This window comes from Saccopteryx bilineata, chromosome 3 (assembly GCF_036850765.1).
Source record: "Saccopteryx bilineata isolate mSacBil1 chromosome 3, mSacBil1_pri_phased_curated, whole genome shotgun sequence".
Classification (NCBI taxonomy): Eukaryota; Metazoa; Chordata; class Mammalia; order Chiroptera; family Emballonuridae; genus Saccopteryx; species Saccopteryx bilineata.
In genome coordinates, this window is record NC_089492.1 from 233,184,585 (window position 1) to 233,206,395 (window position 21,811).

At 43.0% G+C, this 21,811-nt stretch overlaps 1 protein-coding gene and 1 non-coding gene across 2 annotated transcripts in view; one reads left to right on the top strand and one right to left on the bottom strand.

Moving 5' to 3' along the window:
- Positions 1–21,811, top strand: part of WLS (Wnt ligand secretion mediator) — a 112,739-nt gene that overhangs the window by 49,760 nt on the left and 41,168 nt on the right. The gene's annotated exons all lie outside the window — the stretch shown is intronic.
- On the bottom strand, positions 5,313–5,388 carry TRNAV-CAC (transfer RNA valine (anticodon CAC)). The gene has a single exon. It is a non-coding gene; the product is annotated as a tRNA-Val (tRNA).

Sequence of the window (21,811 nt, forward strand, 5' to 3'; positions counted from 1 at the left end):
TCTCCCTTCATGTCTGTCCCTCTTTCTGTCACTCTCTGTCTCTGTCACAAAAAAAACCCCCAAAACCCCAAAATGCCTATGTTAGCGATGCTCTTTTTTAAAAAAACTATTTTTATTAAGTTTTTAAATGTATTGTGTTAACACTGATTCAAGTGTCCCACTCAATAAAACACCCTCACCCCCCAACAACGTGCCTCCCATTGTACCCTCTTTGCCTCCCTCCCTCTAACTCCGTCCTCACCTTCCCTCTGGGATTTGCTGTCCTGTTATCTGTATCTCTGTGTTATGTATATATAATTTCACCAATCCCTTCACCTTCTCTGATCCCGTCCCCTCATCCGCCTTGGTGATGATTTGATAAAATATATCTTTATGTAAAGGAAGTTTGAGTGTGTATTCAGACTAAAATATATTTTATCTTCATCTAAGAAAAAAAACTTTACTGAAGATTCTTATCTTTAAAAAATTCTTAAATTTCTTATAACATGAGGTCCTGCACTTAATAAGGACACACTAAAAAAATTACAAGATCCTATCAGAAAAAATTAACAGTTCTATCAGTAAAAGTATAGAATAGCTGAAATCATAGTGCCTCAAGCAAACCAGATTTAAAAAATACTTATTTGAGCAGGGGCAGTGGGTAGGGGCTATTGCCTTTAAATATGAGAAGGTAACCTCTTGAGTTTGTGGGACTATTATTTTCTTATATTTATTCTTTATCCTTGTGTTTATGAACAATGAAGAAGGCATTGATTAAAGAGTGATAGCATGTCTTTGTTCGTTGTTATAGACAAATACATATATATTTTTAATTATAATGATATTTGTAACACTTGATAGGTTTTCCTCTGATCCTTATACATATTTGAAATGCATGAGACTGCTTGTTCACTTTTTAATTTTATTATTGTTTGGATGCCTTTCTGACAACAATAAGTAGGACAGGAGGAAAGAGACTGGGAGTGTGGTGAACAAGATCCTACTATATGTGGATGGATGGCTTTCTATTTATCAGAGTCAGCTGTACCTCTCATGCAAAGAAAAGGCAGGATCAATCTTATTTTTTCTTTAAGCTTTCCTAGGCAGTCTATGCAATGAATTTCCAAATAATGAAGAGATTTCACATATGGATTAAGAAATTTAAGTTGGGATTTCTAATGTGCATATGGTCAGAGTGTTCACCTATCTTTAAAGGGTCTTTTTCTTTTCTTTTTCTTTTTTTTTTTTTCATTTTTCTGAAGCTGGAAACAGGGAGAGACAGTCAGACAGACTCCCACATGCGCCCGACCGGGATCCACCCGGCACGCCCACCAGGGGCGAAGCTCTGCCCACCAGGGGGCGATGCTCTGCCCCTCCGGGGCATCGCCATGTTGCGACCAGAGCCACTCTAGCGCCTGAGGCAGAGGCCACAGAGCCATCCCCAGCGCCCGGGCCATCTTTGCTCCAATGGAGCCTTGGCTGCGGGAGGGGAAGAGAGAGACAGAGAGGAAAGCGCGGCGGAGGGGTGGAAAAGCAAATGGGCGCTTCTCCTGTGTGCCCTGGCCAGGAATCAAACCCGGGTCCTCCGCACGCTAGGCTGATGCTCTACCGCTGAGCCAACCGGCCAGGGCCTCTTTAAAGGGTCTTTGAGCAAATAAAATAAGAACTCTGGTTATTTGAGTTAAATGTTTATTTCTTTTAAGATTTTTAATTTAAGGTGATGCAGATTTTAGCTAAGATTTGGGATCCTGACAAACCCTTAGAAACTAGAGTAGCCTTGACTTATGATTTAAAAGCTGGTCATTGTTTCATTAGTTACGAGATTTATTTAGGCTGATCCTTTGGAAGGAAAATGGTGACACTGAAGGGAAATTTATAGTAATAAAAGTGGTTGAAGAGCCTGACCAGGCGGTGGTGCAGTGGATAGAGCATTGTACTGGGATGTGGAAGACCCAGGTTCGAGACCCCAAGCTCTCCAGCTTGAGTGCGGGCTCATCTGGTTTGAGCAAAAGCTCACCAGCTTGAGCCCAAGGTCGCTGGCTCAAGCAAGGGGTTACTCGGTCTGCTGAAGGCCCGCGGTCAGGGCACATATGAGAAAGCAATCAATGAACAACTAAGGTGTTGCAACGCGCAACGAAAAACTAATGATTGATGCTTCTCATCTCTTCGTTCCTTTCTGCCTATCCCTCTCTCTGACTCTCTCTCTGTCTCTGTTAAAAAAAAAAAAAAAGTGGTTGAAGAATATGTATATTTGATTATTGAGAAAGATGATATTCTATGCATTTACCCCAAAAAGTAACCCACATTTTAAAAAGTAATTTTAAACAGATTCTCTTCTTTTCACAGTTTAAACATAAACATGTTTTTTTACTTACTTTTTTTTTCTGAAGTAAGAAGCGGGGGCAGCGGACAGACTTCTGCATGCACCCCACAAGGATCCACTTGGCATGCCCAACAGGGGGCAATGTGACACCCATCTGGGCCATTGTTCTGCTGCAACCAGAGCCATTCTAACACCTGAGGCAGAGGCCATGGAGCCATCCTCAGTGCCTGGGCCAACTTAGCTCCAATGGAGTCTTGGCTGCAGGAGGGGAAGAGAGAGATAGAGAAGAAGGAGAGGGGGAAGGGTGGAGAAGCAGATGGGTGCTTCTCTCTTGTGTGCCCTGGCCAGGATTCGAACAGGGACTTCCACACACCGGGTGGACGCTCTACCGCTGAGCCAACCGGCCAGGGTCCATAAACATTTTTAACACCTACAATTGTTGTTTAGTGATAAGTATAAAAAGTATTAACCAGTTCAACTTTTAAGTGGTGACAGTTTTAAAATAATAATCTACAAGATCTGGGGAAGGAAGGCCACTTGAAGAGAATCTAGAGACTTAGAGATACCTAAAAACCAGAGTAATTGACATTTCAGTGCCTATCGATTACAAATTCTAAACAGGTCTATCTGGAAATCTATGATTGGGACAGTGATGACTTGTTTTTCTGAACATTTCAAAATCATGGAATTAACCTGTTTGTCAAGGCACAAATGTGGCATTTCTATAGAATCATAAGGGACATAAGGCTTTAGTTTTTACTCCAAAGAGCTAGGACATGGAAGGAGAGTGGGTAGACTGAAAATGTCAGAAAAATGTCAACCTGAAGATTGGTGTCTAGATGTATGGTTAATCATTGGGAAAAATGATTGCTTATCTATGTGATAGGCTTAGATTTTTCTGTAACACCAAATTCTGTATTTGAAAATAAATATCCTCTAGAGTGGGTTTATCTCATTCTTCGTAAAGTGTATTGTCATTCAGTCACTCAATTTATGTATTTATTTGTGAAATATAGGTTTTTGTCAGCTAACATGGTGTCCATTTGTAATGGGATGTCACTCTACTCATTACAACTGCAAGTCACACACTGAACATAGCTCCAGACTCTCCATGGGACTCTTTTTGAGGAACTTAGGTACAGAGATCAATGAAGGAAGTTTTTTGTTGTTGTTTTTGTTTTTTCCTGACATGTCTTAACCTAGCTTTTAAATCTACAGGCTGTTGAAATAAAAGCACTGAGATTCATTGGCAGAAAGACTCAATATGGACTGCTCTGTGTTGAATAGTAGATCTAGGACTTTTCATGGGTCTAAAAATCCCTTAGGCTGAAGGAATAATGGTAAATGATGGGGAAAGCTAGGGTGTGTATTCTGTTCTTAGGTAATGAAGTTGTTGTTTTGCCTTCAGCCCTGTGCTGTACTCTACAGTTGAATGTTAAGTTTTATGTGCCTGTTCTATTATTGTAAATGACTACCTAAAATGATGGAATTACATATTTCTATAACTGATGACTGATTTTTTTCTTAAACTGCAAAAATTTCTGTAAAGCTTATTTCTAGTAAAAAAAAAATACTCAGAATGATACTATTACATAAACAATATTCAAGTTAGATGGCTGAGTGTCCTGAGAGAAGATTGCCTAACTTTTTATGATGTGATTGTGCTCTTCCTTTGTACACCTGTTATGAACTATTAAGCAGACACTACATGAAAACAGTTAGCTTAAAGGAACAATCTGTTAAATAAAAAATAAACCGCCTGACCTGTGGTGGCGCAGTGGATAATGCATCGACCTGGAAATGCTGAGGTCACCGGTTCAAAACCCTGGGCTTGCCTGGTCAAGGCACATATGGGAGTTGATGCTTCCAGCTCCTCCCGCCTTCTCTCTCTCTCTCTCTCCCTCTCTCTCTCCTCTTTAAAAATGAATAAAGAAAAAAAGAAAAAAAAATAAAAATAAAAAATAAACCATCAGTTTATCCAATATCATCAGGGGTGAATTTATAGAAGGGAGAAAGTCATGTAATTCTTCTGTCATATCATTGGCCATCAGCAAGAGTCGTGGTTCTTAATTCCATTTTCAGATGTTTCTTGGGAGGGGTTCCCAAAGAGAGCTGAATGTACACCATAAAACTACAACTGCTGTGATGATTCCATCATAGCATATTGCCATTCATAATATGGTATTCACACAACTGAAATTTCATGCTTAATCAGATAATCCTCTATGACAAAATATGGTGGAGCAACTACTGAGAAAAAGAATTCTACCAGTCCCCTCCCCCCAAACAGACCTTCTTTGATTCACGACCATGTTATAATCTCTGTTTATAAGAAAACTATTTATTTATTTATTTATTTATTTATTTATTTTTATTTAGTGAGAGGAGGGGAGGCAGAGACAGATTCCACATGAGCCCTGACCAGGATCCACGCTGCAAGCCCACTAGGGGGTGATGCTCTGCCCATCTGGGGTCCTTGCTTCATTGCAACCAGAGCATTTTTTAGCACCTGAGGCAGAGACCATAGAGTCATCCTCAGTGCTCAGGGCTAACTTGCTTCAATCGAGCCATGGAACAGCTATGGCACTTTCTCTGATGTGGGCTTGCAGAAGCAAAGAAAACCATTTCTGATTCAATATTTTTCATTTCAGACTGGAGTCACCAAGATTTTCAAAGTTATCTTTTGAATGTCTTTTTTTTGGGGGGGTATTTTTCCAAAGTGTGAAGTGGGGAGAGGCAGATAGACAGACAGATTCCCGCATGCACCCGGCCAGGATCCACCCGGCATCTACCCGGCATGCCCACCATGGGTTGATACTCGGCCCTTCTGGGGTGTTGCTCCACTACAACCGGAGCCATTCTAGTGCTTGAGGTGAAGGCCATGGACCCACCATCCTCAGCACTCGAGTCAATTTTGCTCCAATGGAGCTTTGGCTGCGGGAGAGGAAGAGAGAGATTGAGAGAAAGGAGAGTGGGAAGGGTGGAGAAGCAGATGGGTACTTCTCTTGTGTGCCCTGGCCAGGAATCGAACCCGGGACTTCCACATGTGGGGCTGATGCTCTACCACTGAGCCAACCGGCCAGGGCCCCTTTTGAATTTCTTTACCTACTTCAGTCAGAGTCCATGTGAGAAGAAATAAAAACTTCAAAATTTCTTTCCACTCTCACACTTCTTCCCCTAAAAAAAAAGGATAAGCTCTAATGCTTAAGTTATCCAGGAGACTTGAATGAAACTGGATTTTTAGTGTTGGATAAAGAGATAAGGAGATTGTCAGTATTCAAGGTGGGTTTACATGATTAGTCCCCTTTTTTGAGAAGTCATGCACCCCCTTCAAATAAAGGCTAGGACCTAGAATTTACTAGTGTGAGTCAGTCTTACCTACTGACTTGGAATAGAAAGAAACCAAAATAATGGGAGAAGGCTATACTTGACAATTAACCCAGGATAATGAAGATTAGGGACATCATGTTTTTTCACTCTCATTCATGGACTTATCTTTTTCTTTAAGGGAATATTCAGGCACAACTTTGTAATGAATCATTGCAAACATGTTTATGTTGACAGGAGCATGGGAAACTTCGGCTCTGTTTTATTTCAGTGTGATGATTGGTAAACCCACTATTTGGATTTAAATATAAAGCTGTCTGAATCCCTTTTCTGGGTTATCTTCCTCCAGATTTTTCTTTTTATGAATGTTTAGAGTTTACTATATCCAGTCCCTGTCACCTCCTTCCAATTGTTCATTGGCTTACTGGTCAGTTTAACCTTGGAAAGTATATCATATTGGCTTGGTTCTAGTCTTGAGAAATACTCATCCAGGGTGCTGAATAATTTGCAATCACTGTCACTAAACATTAGCTTTATAATTGCAAATTTTGAGCACTGGAAGCAACGTTAGAGTCCAGTTGTTAAATAATTCTCCACCAGAGTCTCTGGGTAGATTTCAAGGACCAAGTGAGCCTCCTGACATGCTATGTAAAATTTTAGTTATACATACTTAACATGAATTTCTGGAGTAAGAGAATTTGAGAGTTTTGTCAGGTTTTCAAATACAGGTGTGTGACTCTCAAATGTTAAAGACCAGCCCTTGAATTTACCAGACTAAGAGACCTTATAATAGCCAATGGTACTTGCCCACTGGAGCGCAGTGGGCTGGAGACAGCAGGATCTCCTGGTGTGTATCAACCATGGAGGCGGGCAGATGGTGCAGAGCAGTAAGTACAGTATACTGTACAGGTCAGTGAGCTTTCTACCAAACAGTGGCCTCTGATTTTTGGACAGAAGTTGCTCTGGTCTTTCTAAAAATGGTGTATTTTTCTATTTTTTAAAAATCTCACAATCTGTATGTAGTTCAGGCAATGGAGTATAGTCTCGAACCTAGATTAGGAGGTAGGCAGGTCCTGTTTATAGTGCCACAGCTGCAGATCACCCACATGTCTCATTTCCTGCTCTGAGTTTAGAATATAAATGAGGAGATTCTCTCTGCATCCATAATAAGTATATTCTGGTTACTAAAATAAAAGCCTGGTGACATCAATGAGAAATATGAATAGCAAAGCAGCCAGCAGCAGCAGATTCCTGGATGGCACCCCCTCCTCCATATATATAAGGTGCTTTTGTGTTTTTACCTCCTCTTCTAACTTCGAGTTTTCTTATCACAGTTTAAATGCAGTTAGTCATCACATAGCTAATATGAGGTTATTTTATGGGGAAATCATACTTTTATTTGGGGTAACCTAAGAAAATATGAAATAAAATTATTTTTTGAATTAAGCTTTCCAAACAAAAGAAAGTTAGATGGGAGTTGGAAAATCCTTTGTTAAACAAGGCAAAATTCTACCCTCAAAAGCACCAGGGATCCTACACTGGAAAAAACCATTTCTTTCAATATCTATCTACTGTCTTCACAGTGATGCTAGAAGTGGTTCTAGTTACTCTTTGACTTTTGTAAGTTAGTGTTCATTGTAGAGGTAGTAGAAATTATTATTATTATTATTTTGTATTTTTCCGAAGTGAGAAGCAGGGAAGCCAGTCAGACAGACTCCCGCATGTGCCTGACCTGGATCCACCCAGCATCCCCACCAGGGGGCAATGCTCTGCCCATCTGGGCTATTGCTCCGTTACGACCGGAGCCATTCTATCACCTGAAGCGGAGGTCATGGAGCCATCCTCAGCGCCCGGGGCCATCTTTGCTCCAATGGAGCCTTGGCTGCGGGAGGGGAAGAGAGAGACAGAGAGGAAGGAGAGGGGGAGGGGTGGAGAAGCAGATGGGTGCTTCTCCTGTGTGCCCTGGCCGGGAATTGAATCCGAGACATCCACATGCCGGGCCGATGCTCTACCACTGAGCCAACTAGCCAGAGCCTAGAAATTTTTTAAAGAAAGAAGAGGTTCTGGTTTTTAAAATTATTAAGTCTAAGTTTTTTCCTAAAATAATTGTCCAGTGAATCTCTCTCTCCTGCCTTACTGGTTATTCATATTATGACCACTATGGAAAGTGTGGGCCTGACCTAACAAGCAAAATTATGCCTTCCTTAAAAGTAAAGTTTGGGGGAAGATTGGAAATATTTAAATTTAGTATCTTAATAAAAGTTGCTACCACGTACCAGAGTTCTAATAATTGGAGTTGTTTAGCAATAAAAAGGCTATATCTTCGAGTAGTAAGCTACCCGTCACTGGTAGTAATATAGCAGAAGCCATTTGGTGAGGGGTGTCGGGGCTCATAATGATGATGACTACAGTGACAGCTTGCATTTTTTGTACCAGAGATGCTGGTGGTGCTCTTTACTGACAGCCATTTGCTTTGGCCTCATACCATTTTCTTGCAGAACTTGCCTATCTCCCCTTTCTCACAGTGGGCTTCCACGTTGACTGAATGGGCAACTAGCCACATGATTATTCCCCTAGCCTCAGATGATTGGATTAGAATGGGCCTTTGACCCAAGGGGGAATAATCAGATTCTCTCTCTCTTTTTGAAATTGAAGTTCAATATTTCTAGACCTACCTTCATGAGCACTTAAACTGAAAAATCCTGATAACTCTCTGGGCAGCCATCCTTCACCAGATGTAAGGAGAAGCAGAGAAAGTTTATTGAAACCAGATACAAGGAGAAAGGGGAGATGTCCTGAGTTTTTTGAGCTATCTTTATATCCTGCAGTTAATTTCTGCTTAAGCTAGTATGTGCAAAATCCTGTTACTTACAACCAAATCATCTCTGATTAGGACAGTTTTAATTTTATTTCATCTGATCATCTCAATAATTCTCCCTGGCAGAATGAGGAAACTGAGAATGAGAGAGGTCAATTGGTTTGTCCAAAGTCTCCCAGCTGGGAAACAGAGCGTTTATAAGTGAAAGTGATCTTGTGGCTCCGGTTTCTGGCTCCCACCATGAGTCTATCAATAGTGCAGTGTCCTAGCCTGGCCAGGCAGTGGTGCAGTGGATAGAACGTCGGACTGGAATGCAGAGGACCCAGGTTTGAAACCCCAAGGTTGATGGCTTGAGCATGGGCTCACCAACTTGAGCACAGGGTTCCTGGCTTGAGCATGGAATCATAGACATGACCCCATAGTCTCTTGCTTGAGCCCAAAGATTGCTGGCTAGAAGCCCAAGGTCTCTAGCTTGAGTCCAAGGTCACTGGGTTGAGCAAGGGGTCACTCACTGTGCTGTCATCCCCTGGTCAAGGCACATATGAGGAAGCAATCAATGAATAACTAAGGAGCTGCAACGAGGAGTAGATGCTTCTCATCTCTCTCCCTTCCTGTCTATCTGTCCCTATCTGTCCCTCTCTCTGACTCTCTCTCTCTGTCTCTCTTAAAAAAAAAATAGTAAAAATAGTGCTGTGTCCTATTCTGAGTGGGAAATTATACTAGATGACCCCCAAAGTCCCAGCTACTCTAACTCTCTTTTGCAGAGAGTGTGTGACTCAAGATTCTTTGGCTCTATACAAATCTCATGAGTATCCCTTCAGCTTTGTAAATAGGTGACTAAAGGCCCGGGCTGGTTAGCTCAGAGCTAGAGCATCAGCTGGCATGTGGAAGTCCCGGGTTTGATTTCTGGTCGAGGCACGCAGGAGAAGCGACAATTTGTTTCTCCCCTCCTCCCTCTTTCTCTCTCTTTCTCTCTACCCCTTCCACAGCCATGGCTCAAATGGTTCGAGCAAGTTGGCCCTGGGCACTGAGGATGGCTCCATGACCTCATCTCAGGTGCTAAAAATAGTTTGGTTGCTAAGCAACAGAACAGCGGCTCCAAAGGGCAGAGCATTGACCCCTTAGTGGGCTTGCTGGTTAGATCCCAGTTGGGGCGCATGTGGAATTCTGTCTCTCTGCCTCCCTACCTCTCACTTAAAAAAGAAAAAAGTGCCTAAAGAACCCTCCAGTGTGTGGACCATTTTAGAAGACATCTCTCAGTCAGCATGGATGCCCCTTTGTTAGAGAGTAAGCCTAGTGTTGAAATGAGTGAATTTTCTTGCATTTTATTTTGTTACATGTCACCATGTATTCATTTCTAGTCCTTAGGTAGGCAGACAGGGCTGCTGTACTGGAAATGTATTTTTAGTGTGACATTAAAAAATGTATCATAGACACCAACACAGGAAGCAGTTTTTAGGTGAGTCAGTGTATAAATAACCAAAGAGTTTTTATAAAGGGATGGTAGATCTTTTAATTTAACAGTCCAGCTTCTGAACCATCCTTCCCAACTTTCTTTATTCATTCAGTAATCATATAGGGGGCTTCTACCATGTGCTGACATTTTTTTTTTTAATTTAGGATTTAAGATACATAGATAGATAAGTCCTCCTTCATAATACAATTTCAAAAACTGTCATGGCCCCTCTATGTTTACTTTTCTTTATTCTTCAAGACTGAATTTTCAGGGCAGGGACTGTATCTTGTTCATTTTTGTGTTTCCGTACTTAGCACAGCCCCAGACGCAGTGAATACTCAAGATGTAGTCAGAATAATTAGTTATGAGCTCACAGTCTTAGTTCAAAGATAAAGAAATAAAAAAATTTTACCAATGTGTTCAATGCTAAATGCCCAAAGTATTTCATGAACACAGAAAGGGAAATGATTAACTCACTGAGAAGGTACTTTTTAAAGAGTCTTTGTGGGTGGAGTCTTAAAGAGGATGGTGGAATTTGTGACAATCTACTATCTGATGGCAACGAAATAGTCCAAAAGGAGCCTCATTTTGGTATGTCAAGCCAAAGTGTTTGGGCTGAATCCTCAACCTGCCACTTACAAATTATTGTGACCTTTGGTAAGTTTTGGAACTTCCTTGTACTTCATTTTCTTCACCTATAAAAGAGAGATAATAATAGCCCCCCCCCTTATAGGATTGTTTTAAGGATTAAACTAAAAGAATAGTCATGGGGCTTTTATATACTAAGTGCTTGGTACATAATAAATGGTCAATAAAGGTAAGTTATTATTATTCTTGGACATGAGCAGAGAAGAGGAATGTGGGTTCTGGGAGAATGTAGAAGCCCAAAAAGGTAGGTGGCAGGGCTCTCTGTGCAAGACAAGGACCCAGGCAGATGCTGCCACAGGCCTTTTATTACTTCAGGACAGTGGTTCTTAACTTTGGATCAAGGGTCTAAACCTCAGGAGAAAAATGTGCATAGACCCCATTCACACATATTGTATTCATATTAATATTGACACCTGAAAATCATCCACGGAATCCAGAGGTTTGTGAATCTCAGCTCCAACTTTATGTTGTAGGTAGATACAATGAATGCCAAGTATCATGTTGATCAGCACTTTAAAAAAGTGGAGAATATCCTTTTAAAAACAGAAGATGTTATTAACAGAAACTAAAATGTTTGGGAAGAGAGTAATAATACAGAATGCGAGCAGAGGTATAAGGGAGACAACCTCAGAAGTTAAGTGATTTCTCTAAGGTCACCTGGTTTTCAGGTGAGAAAGTCAGGACTAACACCTGTATTTGTCTACCATAAAAAGCTGGAAAAGAAAATGTTATATGCACAGAACAGTAAGCCCATTTATTAGCCTGTAGAAGAATTCTATATTGGAGAGAAAAAAATAAGCTCCTGAAAGACAGGGGTCAGTGTGGTCAGTTACCTTGCTGACCAGGCAAAGAAATTTGGAGCGTGATGCAGGAGAAGAATTGAAAATCACATTATCTAGTGTGGAAACGGAATGTGGAATTCAGGATCTGAGACTCATAGCTTGTCCTTTGAGTTATACAGCAGCTGGAAATTGCATTTCTTTCCGTCTTTTTTTCTTTTTTTTTCCCCATCTGGACTTCTTGCATGGAGGTATTCCCAACAGGAGGGCATCTGTGAACTTTTTAATGGGAGAAGTCATAAAGCTGGGTTAGGGCTGTGTTTGCACAGGGCTGGCTTCGCGGGCATGTAAAAGCTGACTCCCCTTTTGCTTTTCAGCTACAGACACAGCCATCGCTGCCACCACCAGCTGAGTGACTCGGAATTTAGGGGTTGCCAGTAATTGTGGGTTTAAGTCACAGAGGAAAAAGATAAGAGGCTAGCAAGGCTGGTTTTTCTACAATTAAATGTTGCCTCTGGAGCTTCTCTGACGGCAGGAATCCAGGAGGTCAGGAACCACCAGCCATATTATTTTTCTCCCCAGCTGCCTGCTCTCATTTGTATCCCCTCCTCATTCATGGGAACTAAGAAAAGGGGGGGTTGGAAAGAAAAAGCTTGTTCTAGCCTACTTTTCCTTTATGAAACTTGTCAGAAACAAAGCTTGCTCATAAAATAGATGTGATCCCTTCCAGTAGCTGGCTTCTCCTGCGGGTAGCATAGAGATATTATTGGGGGGAGAGGGGAAAAAGTCATTCTTGAAATGCACTGTTGTCCTTTTATAATTATGACTTTTTCTCCCCCACTGCCAAGTACTCTGGTATTTGTTACTGTTTAACTCTTACAGTCCAACTCAAGTTTTCATCCCTTATCACTCCATTATTGTAAGTGCCCTGAGGGCAGGAATTGTTTTCTGTTCTTTGGTTTTACCTTAGTGCTTTAAGTGTAGAAGGCAGTTAAATAGCTGGTGGCAGTTTAGATTTCTACTTTCACCTGAGTGTTAGAACTAGTGGTCTGCAAACTCATTAGTCAACAGAGCCAAATATCAACAGTACAATGATTGAAATTTCTTTTGAGAGCCAAATTTTTTTAAACTTAAACTATATAGGTAGGTACATTGTTATTAACTTAATTGGGATACTCCTAAGCTGGCCTTTGCGCCCGCACGTGGTATTTTGTGGAAGAGCCACACTCAAGGAGCCAAAGAGCCGCATGTGGCTCGCGAGCCGCGGTTTGCCAACCACTGAACTAGAAGGACTTTAATCATCATATGATTCAACCTCAGTATTTAAAGAAAGAATACAATATATAAAGCAATTTACCCAAACTGTTCAGCTAATTAGTAGCTCAGGTCTCCTAACTCATGACATAATGGGAAAGAACTTGACCTTCGGAGTTAGGCAAACCCGAGTTCATATTTTACCTCCCTCCCACACTAGTGGTGTGACTGTGAGCCTGCTTCCTCCTTTTGAGCTTGTAGGTGATCGTTTCTGTCTGGCTGGCATCAGTGTGTGGCTGAAAATGTCTGCACATAGTAGGCACTCAAAAAAGGTGAGGTTTTAAGGATAATTGTTTTATTTATTTTTAAAATACAAGAGCCTCTTTTTAAGAAACTGACATTTTTACGATCTCTTCATTATTAGAAAATGTAGCCCGATTGCTTTTGCTGAGAACTTAGGAGGGAAAGCAGGCTAATAGGGCTCTTAGGTGAATGCATCTTATAATGGACTTAGAAAGAGAATTTGGTCCCACTGATAGGAACAAAAGTGTAACGCCTTTTTTCCTTCTCTCGTCACCCCTCAATGTAAAGGAGTTCAGCAGTGTAGTGGAGTGTCTACCATGCTGAGAAGGACTAGCATAATGGTGGAGAAGAACAAGCCAGCAGGCTCATCTTCAGAAGTGATAGGAACATAAATGACCTCAAGTGATGTGATGATGGAGGAGAAGGCCACTGGCTCAGGGAGGAGCAACCGGGACGATGGTGCCTGGACTTAGCGTTCAGGGGCAAGTTTGTAGAGAGAGAGGCATGGCAAGTCCGACAGAGACAGAGGGGGTGCCAATATTATCTAAGGAAAGGGAGGTCATTTCACGGGAAAGACTGAAGATGTCTGGAGAGAAAGAAGACAAGCGATGGGCTTAGCACTCCTGTTGTGTGGTTGTCTTTTATTGAGGGCAGGGGCAGTGGAGGTATCTTGGGGCTCCACCAAGGGTCATGGTTTTTGATTGTGCTTCCTTCTCACTCTCAAATACACCTGCCTTCTGCATCCTCTTTGTGGTATTATGAATCTATCTATCTTTTGGAAGCCCAGGAGGGAGCCCAAAATTGTTCCATTTGTACCCAGAGTTGGGGTCCTGGGAATGCTCTGGCTGATGGGTCAAGGGGAGGACCCGGTCTGCAAATAGAACCCCAAAAGCCAAGTGCAGTAACCCCACTCCCACCCCATAAGCCATACGAAACAAATAACTCTGTGTGAGTAACACTGGCCTGACTCCAGCAATAACACAGCTGTTGAAACAGCTTAGTCACCAGGGCAATGGAGGTAGTGTGGCGCGGGAATGCTGGGGGGCCGTGCTCTGACATTTAGCTGACTGGCACAGCCCTGAGAGCCTATCCAGACCTGTGGGAGAGCTGCAGAGAGGACCTGCTTCCTGTCCACAAGCATGCCCTTGGTTCTTTTGAAGCCCAACCATAATCCTAGGGATGGCAGACTGAGAAATGGTTCACTCCCTTTTAAACACCTGGTTTCTCCTCCTTAATGATCCATGTTTATTTCCTGAATAACTTTTTTTCTGCCCCAGGCTAAGCAGAGTGTAATTTAGATATGGTGAGGGGGTGGGGGTAGTGCTCATTTATCTTCTCTAGAAATCATAGCTTCTGGGTATCCAGGTGATTGTAAGAAAGAGTTACAAGGGCAAGTCCTGGCCCTTCTGCCTGACCTTGTTTGGATTCCTTTAGCAGCTTCCTGTGCCAAAACTCTTGTCTGGAGGACTCCGGGCAGATCTGGGCAAAATACTTAGCCAGTTTCATTGGGATTTGAGGACAAATAAGCTGCCACAGAGTGACCCTATTCCTCTCTCAGCTCTTTGAAGAAGTGACCTTTGTGTTTTCTCTTTATCCTGGACTTCTTCTGCACTGTTTGTTTTGGAAGTTGTTAAGTTAAATTAGCCATCCCTTTCTCTTCCTAGTTACTGTATGAGAATGCAGCTGTCAGTCTGTGAACTCTGCCATCAGCTATTTTTAGATTCAGTGTGAATGAAGCTCTCTTCTCTAATTGCATTGGGGGGGGGGGAGGTGATAGGGAGGAAAGGCGGGAGGGAGAGATAGCAGATAGTGAGAGAGGTAGATTTTCCTAACCATCAAATCAGCTATTCTATATGCTCGTGCACTGACAGTGTCCTGGGGAAAAGCAGAGAAGCCACCACGTAGCTTCCTCCCTAGGCTGCCGAGATTGTTTTCTCTCCACATTTATGTTGATTGTGGTGAAATAGGAAAGAGCTATTGCAACTTTTGTTTCCCAGTGCTTTAACACTTGCCAGCTTGGATTGTTCTGATTTCTCTAGCTTTGTTAGGAAAAGATTGGTTAATTGTTGAGTGCCAATTCCTGGGAAAACAGACAAGGTGATATGTTCTATGAGATTGAATAACCTTAAACATGCTGAAAACTGTGTTAAGTGCAGTGGGCTTGGTTTCGTCGGGATCTCTCTACCCCATCCCAAATCCCAGTCTGCCTTTCACACAGCTTCCAGATCTCCTTGCTTAAACATCCTTTTAAATAAAATGCTGCAACATTCAGAGCAAGCTTCTTCCCATTGTCAATAGCTTTGCCTATTCACTCCACTCCTTCTCCCTGGTGACATGCTATTGTGTGCTTCCATGACTTTTTATGCATGTGGCTTCCTCTGCATGTAATTCCTTCTCCTACTTTGTTACCTAGTGTACTCTTACTCATCCTGTGATTCAGTGGGCCATCATCTCGTCTGGATGAGGCGATATAGAAGATCACGTATTCTAGTTCCTTGTCCCCCTACCTAGTGCTCTGGGCATCTTTGTACTGACTGTGTACTTTATATGTACTTCTAGTGTAGTAAAACTCACAGGGAATTATACCTATTTGTGTATATGCCTGCCTTTTCCACTTTACTGTGAACAAGTAGGGTAATGACTTTGCCTGGTATGTCTTTTTGTCCCCACTGTTATGCATGGAAACTAGCAGGTGTTTAAAAATATTTGGTGGAGGAAAAAAAGTGAACTGGATTGAATGGTCCATCTAGTGTTCATGTTCTCAGAGGCCTATTGATTCCATCTGGGTGGCACCACCAGCTATTGTGGCTTCTCAGTTCCTGATGGGCTGCTTTTCCAATCCTGGTAGACTTGAGTAGGTTACCGGCGGCATGACATGTTATACCCAAATGAGCACTGCCCACTTTTTCTTGTCTAGAATCTCTTGCTAGGAGTTCCATTTATTCTCTTATTCCTATAAACTTAGACAGGCATGGTACAGACCTTAAAGGCCCACCCTTTTGTTGTTTTACTTAGTTCTCAAGCTCTAGATCAGATCAGGGGACTCGGGTTTCTCTCTTCTGCACCCACTAGCCCCCTCAAGCCGGGTTTCTCTCTTCTGCACCCACTAGCCCCCTCAAGCCGAGCACTAGTGCAACCCTGTGTTGTCAGTCTGATGCGAGGGCAAAGGAGACAGTGTCTCCAGGCCGGGTCCCTTAAAATCTCCCCTTCTATCCAGTTCTGGGAAACAGGCACATTGTTTCTTGATGGGACCATTGGGCCAAATTTAAGAAGCATTCTTTTTTTTGTGAGGTGTGTGTGTGTGTGTGTGTGTGTGTGTGAGAGAGAGAGAGAGAGAGAGAGAGAGAGAGAGAGATAGGGGAGGAGGGGAGGGAGTGAGGGAGGGAAAGGGAAGCAGGCAGTGGGGAAAGTGAATGCCTCTGAAATAGAGTGAGCCATAGACCACACACGTGTAGTATAGAGATGATGAAGTGATAGGGGAGATTTGGGGTTGTAGGAGTATTTGGAGAAAGAAGGATGACATTTGTTAATTTGGCAAGTATTTAATGGAGAGCTATTGTATAAAGACATAGACGATATAGCTGTGAACAAGACTGAGGCAGTTCCTGGCTTTGTGCAACCTGTCTCTCCCAGGGGGAGGAGGGCAGAGAGAGAGATACAGGCTAGTAGTTGCGGGTTGCCCTGCAATTGGATAGATATTAGTGCTGGATGCACAGGCTGCTCTGGGAGCAAGAGCAAGATCAAGTTTTCGGGAGTGAGAGGAGGTGGGAGTGAATTTGTGGAATTCTGGAAGATGGAGTTAGTGTGGCACAGGTGGGGGTGTCAGGTGCTGTTTGCAGAGTACTGTCCAAAGCCCAGAAAAAATGAGCCCTTTTGTAATTCACCCTCACAGTGTAGGCACCTGTTAAACACTGGGTGTGCTAACAGGGATCCCAAGTGCACCGAGGGTATACAACTTTGCGTAGCAGCCTTAAAAATTGCAGTCAGCACTTAGTGAGCGCTTACTGTTTGCTAGGGCTGTGCTGAGTGATTCACACATGTTATTGCATTTCATTCTCACAACCATAGGAGACAGGCATTACTGTTATCTCCATTTCATATGTAGGGAAGTTCAGTGACTTGACGATCGTGGCCCAGGCACCAAGTGACCAAGGTGGGCCACGATCCTAGACAGTCTCTCTTCAGAGCCTGAGCTCTTCTCCATCTTCCACAGTGGGGGGTGTGCGGTGCATTACATGCAAGGTGGCCAGCCTTGGTGGCAGGACTGACTAGGGAAGGGTTCATGGGATAAGAACCTGGGAGCCAGGTTAGCACCAGGAGCCAGATCTTAGTGTTTTAGGCCGCTGATAGAATTTCGACCTTAGACTGAGGACATTAGAAAGGCATTCAAAGTATTTTGGAAATCATCTCTCTGGCTACAGAGTGAAAAACAGACAGGAATGGGGCATAGGTTTGAGTCCTCTAGGCCTGAACAAGGGGAGTGGCAGCGGGCGGGGTGGGGCGGGGAGGAGTCTGCAGGATGTGCTGAACGAAGAGACTTGACCAAACCTGGGGGGAGGCTGGCTTTCTAAACCGTGGAAGTACAGTAGAGACAGGAGCATGCAGATTTGAAATTCAGGAGGGAACTTTGAACTTGAGAAGGTGACTGGCATCCCAGGAGCAGATGATACACCCTCATGGCAAGCGTGCAGAGTTAGAAGGGCAGAGAGCTACTCTACAACCTGGTGAGTACCAACAAATGTAGTTTTTCTATACTCTGTGGTACTTTAGATACAATTGTTTACAAAACAGTTGGTGTCCCAGCTATTTGTCCAACTGAATAGCCAGCAGTGCAGTAGGGTACAATGAGGATAATCTTTTGCAAAAGATGTCACTTTGCAAAGGGACTGATGTGAGAAATGTTCCCCCCATCCCGATCGTGTTTCATAGATTGGTATTTTATCACATGCAGCTGACTTTACCTAGGAGGTATTACTTCAGAACACAGCAAAGGATCATTTTGACAATGCTTAGAAAAATGTCTTCTTACATGTGGAAAGTATCCTCCATAATGCAAGTGCTTGATGTGATGGGGACAAATGAGAGGTAATGTGAACTTAACTGTTAGGCTGGTTTGTGAAATCATTGTACTCATTCATTTTCGTAACTGCTCACACCCAAGCCTGTAGGGCATCTTAAGAAAACAGCCTGGACCAAATTTATAATTAGCTGAGTCCATTTTTGCCAGACATAACCATGGATATAGGACAGGGTTTGTTTTGTTATTTCCTTAATTGAAAGCGTCAAGAAAATACAAGCCAGGTCAGAGAGTTTTTGATTGGGGAAGGAGCGCCTGCATAAATAACCCCAGATTATATGTCTGCTGGAGGCTGAGAGGAGGCTGGTCCAGGCGTCCTCCCTCAGAGGTTACCCAAACAAACCCTGGGCACTGACAGGGTCCCCTATGGGCTGGAGGAATGCATATGAGCATTTTGAAACTTCTGGAACTTATTTTCCCAGAGCAAGGACCCAGGAAAAATCAAGGTTTCTTAGGGAATCCTTGACAACCATAAAATAATTATTTCTCCTTAATGTGACTTTCCCTCCTTCTTCCCCTTTATTTCCAGTTAATTGGTCAATAGTAGAACCTAACCTGTTCTCGAACCGGAGGAAAGGGGAACTAGTCTTTTTAAGTGCCTGTGTGCCAGGTGGTCTTGTCAACCACCTTGGGAAGTAGGTCCCACTCTTTCTGTCTTGCAGAGGTGGATGCTAAGACTTATTCAAGGTCACTGAGCTAGAAAGATATAAAGATAGGATTCAAAAGCATATCCCTTTGGCCCCAAACTCTCTGTACTATCCTAGCTGGCAAATGCCCATTTCAAAAAGTGTGAGACTGACTTATTCCCCTTCGCATAATACCCTCTAGGTCCACCCAGGCTGTTGCAAATGTTAAGGTATCATTCCTTTTTTACGATGAATACCCGAAACTAATACAAAGTGATATTGAATGTAACCTAGAATTGAAAAAAAAATTTTTTTAAGTTAAGGAGAAGCATTCAGATGACTTTCTCAATGAAGCCTCGTCTTTCATTACTTCATTCTCCCCCCCCCCCACAGGTTATTTACATTAACGGCTGCCCTAACTTCTTGGGGGTGCTCAGACTCTTTCCTAGCTATTTGTCTCCCCATCATTTTTGTTCAGTCGAAGGACTTGCTTTTCTCTCTGAGTTTCTACTTGTCTTTGGAAAACTGGTGGGTGAATGCTCTCCTCCTTCAGGGCAGGGCAGTTTAACCAGTACAGAGAGAAATGCTTCCCCGGGACATGATTGATGGGTGCTTCCTATTATAGGCACAGGTCTTGCCACCTGGAACGACACTCCGCCATCTGGGTCTGTCTCTGCAGAACCCTGCAGGGCAGGTTTCCTCGTGTTGGAGCGCTGCCCCCATCACAGGATGGAAATAGTAAGTGAAAAGAGCCACGGTACCTCTTCCCAGGATTCCGAATGTGTTTTTGAAAGCATCTGAGAAAAATGAAGCTTAGACAGCCCACAGTAGAGGAAAGCTGCTTGCCTGGTATATTGTGGAAAACCATGCATTTTACATCTACAAATGCCCTATGCCGACACCTTAGGACTTTACATCATGGAACTGGTATAACCAGTGTCCTTGTTTTATAGGGAAGGTTCTCCGGGTGCCAGAGGTAACCTTGGCCTTCCTGCCATTCTCCCAGGGAGTTCAAATTGTTGGATCCTTTACTTTCATTATCTCGGGGGGTGGCAATGGGGGTGAGTATTGCCCACGCAGTATCCCAGGAGTCATGAAACTGGTCTTTTATTACCTGCAACATAGTCATTAAAGCAGAACTTTATTTCCGAGTTTATTAGAAGCAGAAGAGAAAATGATGCTGGTTCCTTCACCCAGTGCTTTCCTATGTCTGAGTTTTATGTTCCAGGTTTGAATAGGGATTCATAGTGGAAATTTCCATGTTCCAGAATCCTGATAATTATTTTGAGTTAAAGGCAGATATGAGAGTTTCACTTTCCTAATAAAATGATAACAATAATTGATCATACTTTATGCTTTCTGCACTGCTTTAAGCATTTTTTTAATGTAGTAACTAATTTAATAATCACAAAATTCTAAGAGGCAAGTCTTACTCCCAACAGGTAAGGAACTGAACATTTGTCCCGGTGTGTTATCACAACACCCAGTGAAGGAGGGTGCAAGGGTCACTTGAGCTGGCTACTCTCCTTATGGTTTCTAGTTATAAGCACAACATGAACAGCAAAAGGCTAAGCTGGAGGCCATGAAGCTCTAGATGCTTGAGACCAGAGTTTCTAGGGGTGTGACTTGCAAGTCTTGTTTTCTCTACCTCACAAACAGGAATGATAACATCTGCCGCAAACTACGTAGGAAGTAGTTAATATGTGAGGATTAGGCAGGGCATGTGATAAAGTTCATTAATAATAACAGAGAGCTTTAGAAAGAGCCTTCCTTGATGATGGAATGGAGAGAAAGTAATCGTGGTTTGGGGTCAGTGTGAGAAATGTCCCCTCCACAGAGTGACTCAGGTCACCTCATGTTTTACTAGCTAACCTGTGCAGAGATTGTTTCATTTTGTTTTAGTTTAGTTGTTGTTTTTTTTCAGAGACAGAGAGAGAGTAAGAGAGAGGGATAGATAGGGACTGACAGACAGAAATGGAGAGAGATGAAAAGCATCAATTATCGGGTTTTTGTTGCGACACCTTAGTTGTTCATTGATTGCTTTCTCATATGTGCTTTGACCGTGGGCCTTCAGCAGACTGAGTGACCCCTTGCTCAAGCCAGCAACCTTGGGTCCAAGCTGGTGAGCTTTGCTCAAACCAGATGAGCCCGCACTCAAGTTGGCGACCTTGGGTCTCGAACCTGGGTCCTCCGCATCCCAGTTCGATGCTCTATCCACTGCACCGCCGCCTGGTCAGGCTGTTTTAGTTTAGTTTTTGTTTTTAATAAATTAGAGATGTTATGAAACATCTCTCATTGATGTTTCATAACATCAGTCTATCATCTCTGGATTTCTGGCTTCTCTTGAAAAAAAGCAGGTCTGGTAAGAACAACCTGCACTGCGTCATGATGTTTATGGATCCGAGCTGAAAGCACCTGCCACCAGCAGACAGGGCTCATTCCTTTGTCTAAACCCACCCTGTCCCTGGTCACATGTAGTGAGGGGCAGAACCATGATGTGATACCACGTATCCCCAGCCTTCCAGCTCCACAGGGTTTGCCTCACATCATGCTTCTCCAGTCAGTTTCCTAAAATGGTGCTGGGTAGGTTTTAGCGGTTCTTCCTGAAGCTCAGATTTGGGAACTGCAGATAATATTACAAGCCAAGTTTGCAGTCTCCCAGGAACACTGCATATTTCTCTCCTGTAGAAAACTGCAAAGAATGTTTGGTCAAAGTTGAGTGACCCCCTTGCACACAGTGTGATTGATCCATTTGGTAAGTTTCTTTTAAATTCTACTGGTTTCTATCAACAAAGGTAGTAGAAGGTAGTGGGGCTCTGGGCGAATCACACCAAGGTTGAAGTCCCACCTCTGCTATTGTATTTCTATCACTGCAGTAATTACCAAGTATTCTTGGGCAATTAATAGAACCTTTTCTTTGTAGGATGGGTGTGAGGACTTACATATTCAGGCAGAGCATCAGACTGGGATGCAGAGGAGCCAGGTTCAAGGCCCTGAGGTTGCCGGCTTGAGCGAGGGCTAATCCAGCTTGAACACAGGCTCATCAGCTTGCGCGGGGTCACTGGCTTGAATGTGGGATCATAGACATGACTCCATGATTGCTGGCTTGAGCCCCAAGGTCACTGGCTTGAAGCCCAAGGTCTCTGGCTTGAGCAAGGGGTCACTAGGTCTGCTGTAGCCCCCGGTCAAGGCAAATATGAGAAAGCAATCAATGAACAACT